General features: G+C 54.5%; 1 protein-coding gene across 1 annotated transcript in view; it reads left to right on the top strand.

The window, feature by feature from the left end:
• The first annotated feature begins 226 nt into the window (after positions 1–226).
• Positions 227–4186, top strand: part of ZNF516 (zinc finger protein 516) — a 59226-nt gene continuing 55266 nt past the window's right edge. The window contains exon 1 of the mRNA XM_045296141.1: positions 227–307. The gene's annotated coding sequence lies outside the window, so the exon portion shown is untranslated. The remainder of the gene's footprint in view (positions 308–4186) is intronic.

Raw genomic sequence — 4186 nt, 5'->3', positions numbered from 1 at the left:
TTCTTGCCCAGAAAGGTTCAGCGTCCACCCCCTCCCTCCCACTCCCCTGTGAACACCTCACTGCTTAAAAGTGGAGCAACGTTCCCCTGTGAGCTGGCCGTGTGTACCATGGGCGGCTCACCTGACTCCTGGCCCACGGTCTCTCCCTCTGCAGGTGTTCCTGAGCACACTGTGGACTTTCATGTTCTACCAGGAAGGAGTTATCCCCCCCCAGCCCGGCTCTAAATGTGCTGACCTGGAATCTAGGTTCTGGGCTTAGAAGTTCCCAAGTTCCTTTGGAAAAGAACTACTCCGCCTCCTGGCAATTGTAAGCATTTGTGCTACAGCCTATGATGTGGAATTAAGTGTCGGCATCGGCGTTGGCAGCCCTTGGCATGTTCTAGTCCCCCCCCACCTGTGTGTGTGTGTGTGTGTGTGTGTGTATGTGTGGTGTTGCACACTGACCTCTGCTTTAGGAAATTATTACCATGTTAAGTTTTCATTGGTATTTGTTACTCGTAATTGCTGGTCACCCCATCCCCCTGCCCTTAAGTAGGCCTGCTGCTCCTTTATCTGATTAATTGTGGTTAACTCATAACTAGCCCACTGGTGATTTTATTTATCTGAAATAGTTCCTCTGCCCCCGCCCCCACCCCTTCTTTCTCAATGTTACTTGTTTTACTTTAAGGGTTTTCATATTTTGACACTGCGATTTTAAACTCTTCTAGCAATTTGTAAGGGAGCCCAGGTGGCATGGTGGGTCCCACGCTGAGCCGATAACCACAGAGTCAGCTGTTCGAATCCAGCAGCTGCTCTGAGGGAGGAAGACAGGCTTTCTGTTTCCATAAAGATATTCTGTCTCAGAAACACAAGGACATTTCTATCCTGCTCTCTGTGAGTTAGAACTGACTGGCCACCAGTGAGAGTAGCTTTTGCACAATTTGTAATTTAATCTTCGGTGACCCCCGCCCCTTTGGAGGTGCTGAAGGTCCAGCTTGCACGTTGGTGTGCTCTGGGCGTCTCTGGAGCTGTACTGGTGGGTGCTGACCTGGTGTTGGGCGTGCCTGCTTCTGCCCCCGTGCCTTCGCAGGGTTCCAGGCTCAGACCTCCGGAGGCCGGCTCTGTGGCCCGTCGGCTGCCAACGTGGGCTGCGCTGCTGCTGGACAGACTTTGACGCTCGCTTACTCTCTTGGCAGACAGACCGACGGACCCGGCTTCACATTCCAGTTCTGAATTTCTCATCACGCTTGTCTGATGTGCCGGTGTCCCCAGGGAGCAGCCTGTCCTCCTGGGTCCACTGCCCTGGAAACCCACTACAGCTCCCCCTCTGCCCTGCCCACCTGGTTGCTCTGGAATTGGACCGGAAGTTTTCTCCTGGCTGCTTGCTTTGGGGTTTTTAAACTGTGAACAGTTGCAGGATGGGTGCCAGCTGGTGCCGCCCGCCTCCAGCTGTGCGCCGCCCGTTTTAGGTCTTGCTATTGTCCACTGTAGCATTTCGAGGGGCTTCCCCTACGCTGTGCCCCTGGCTGCGGGTGGTGGGTGGGTCAGGCGGAGGCCGGGCTGGGGTGAGAGTTTGATTCTTGGCTGACCCTCTGGAAGTGAGTTCATCCCCCTTGGTGCTGAATCGAGTTTTCGAAGGTAGAAGCCTTTCCGCTCGGTGCAGGCTTCGGTGCAGGGCGCAGCCGGTCTTTGGATCGCGTGTTTACCATCTGAGGCATGTAAGTGCTTTTCGTCCGAGTTCTTGCCTGAAGCGGTTTCCCAGCATGTGCGGTTCCGAACCCGTGTGCATCGCCTTCCCTGTAGTGGGCAGTGCAGGGAAACACATCCGCTCACACTGCCTTCTCCACCCCCGCCCCTCAGACGGGTCCTGTTTGCAGAGAGCTAGGGGGCAGCTGCGTGGACCAAGAGGTCTGCTGGGCTGGTTTGGGGGCGCGGAGGCCATGCGTGTTGGCCCTCTGTGCAGGTAGCCTTTTCCCTGGTCCTGTTTGAGTGAGCGAAGGGCTGGGCTGGCCGTGCGGTTTGTGGATGGACCCGTGGGAGGGACGCGGAGTCACTGCATGCCGGCCGGCTTCCTGTACAGGTCACCGAGCCCCGAGCCCATGGCTCCTGGCGGCGGCCCTCACCAGGTTTCCCCGTCTTCCTGCTGTTTGTGCTGCGCCCGGCTGCCACCGCAGTGCACATGCTGGTGGATTGTGGGGAGGTCACGGGCGTTGGGGTGACTGAGGGGGACAGAAGGGACCCTGGGCATGGGAGCAGAGGGTCCCTGGGGATCCGGTGACAGGACAGTAGGTCTGAGGCAGGTGGGCAGAGAGTCACGTGGTGTGTGAATGTGCATGTGAGCAGGCACGCACTTGTACAACGTGCACGTGTTATGTCTGAGCACCTAATAAGTGAGCAGTGTGTGAGCGTGTGCACCTGACATGGAGTAGGTGGGTGTGAGGGGGCATGCAGGTGAGTGTCTCTGTGTGAGCATGTGTCAGAGTGTAAATGAGCATGTGTGTTAGTGAGCACATACTGCATGTGTGTGAATGAGGGTACACAGTGTGGAGCATGTGTCTATTAATGTCTGCATGTACAAATGTGCAGGTATGGGTATAAGCATGTGAATAAACATGCCTATGTTAGTGAGCATGTGTGAGTGAACACATGTCTAGGTGTGTTATGTGTGGATGTGCAGGGAATGTGTTAGTGTTTGTGCATTTGTGTGTGTTAATGAGCGAATGTGGGCATTTCTTGAAGATGTGTCTGCCTGTGCAAGCATGTGTGTGAATGTGTGCATGAACGTGTGTCTGGATTAGCATGTGTGTGTGAATGTGAAGGCATGTGTGTGAATGTTAGTGAGCATGTAGATGTGTGCACAGGCATGTGTGTACGTATGTGAATATCTAAGTGTGCAGGTGTGAATAGTGTCTGAGTGGTTGTGAACATTGTGTACATGTATCTGAATGTTAGTGAGCATGTGCGTGTGGAGGCACATGTGTTTGAATATCAGTGCATGCAGGCATGTGTGTATGTGTGTAATGTGAGTTAGTGAGCTTGTACCGTGTTATGAGCATGTGTGTGTGTGTAAGCGTGCAGGCACATGTGTCTGAGCATCAATGAAGATGTGAGTTTACAGCCTTGTGTAAGTGTGTGGATGTGATTTAGTGAGCAAGTGTGTGTGTGTGACTGCAGGCAGGCGTGTGAGTGTGAATGTGAGTTAGTGAGCATGTGTCTGAATGTTAGTATGTGTGAGGTGTGACCGTGTCTGAATGTGTGCATGTGAGTGTGTCTGTCTGTTAGTGAGCATGGGTGTATGTGAGTGCAGGCAGGCATGTGAATGTGAGTTACTATGTATCTTTGAGTGTTAGCTTGTGTGAGCCTATGTCTGAATGTTAGTGAGTGCGTGAGTGTGTGTGCAGGCAGGCGTGTGTGATTGTGAGTTAGTAAGCATGTGTCTGAGTGTGAATGTATGTGTGCCTGCATGTATGCCTGTGTCTGTTAGTGTGTGTATGTGTGGGTGTGTGTGTGCAGGCAGGTGGGTGCGTGAGTCCTGCCCGTCAGGAGTGGGTTGGTGGGTGGGTGGGAAGGCTGGGGTGGCAGAGAGGCCCTGTGAGGCCCCTGGGGCTGTGGAGGCCTGGAGGCGGGGACCAGGCTTTGTGGGTCCCTGGGTGCAGCAGAGAGCCGGAAGTGGCTCCGCCTGGCTCCCATTGGAGGGCGGCCTTCCTGTGAGGTAGTTGGGCAGGTGACGACAGACGTGGAGGAGTCCAGGCTGGCTTTGGGGTCTTGGTGCCCTCTGAGGGTGTTGTGGGTTTAGGTAGAGTCCGGCGAGTTTGAAGGACCAGGAAACTGCACTGGGGTCTCTGTAGGCAGCTGGGGTCTGGGTCTCCTCTCTGCCAGGTGGTGGGGGTCACAGCTGCAGCCCTGTGTGTACCCCTTTCCCAGGACACGGGAGCCATAGGGCAGGCCTCCCGCTACAATGGGGCCTTTTTTGTGTGCTCAGGACGCGGAGAACCCGACATGGGGATGTGTCCACTGGTCATCTCAGGCCTCTAACTCCACTCCCTGGACACCCCCAACCTCAGCCGTCCTCTCTGCATCACTGCCTTTGGAGGGGAGGGGGGCTGGGAGGGGCTCTATTTAAAAACAACTAGTAAAACTTACCCAAAATAAAATAGTTCCCCCGGTTTTTGAAAAGAGAGAGCTGCTGTTGAGAATGGACCCAGCG

The sequence above is a fragment of the Echinops telfairi genome, unplaced genomic scaffold (genome assembly GCF_000313985.2).
Source record: "Echinops telfairi isolate 266 unplaced genomic scaffold, ASM31398v2 ScPeMD7_7400;HRSCAF=8409, whole genome shotgun sequence".
Lineage (NCBI taxonomy): Eukaryota > Metazoa > Chordata > Mammalia > Afrosoricida > Tenrecidae > Echinops > Echinops telfairi.
This window is presented reverse-complemented; position numbering and strand designations above follow the sequence as displayed.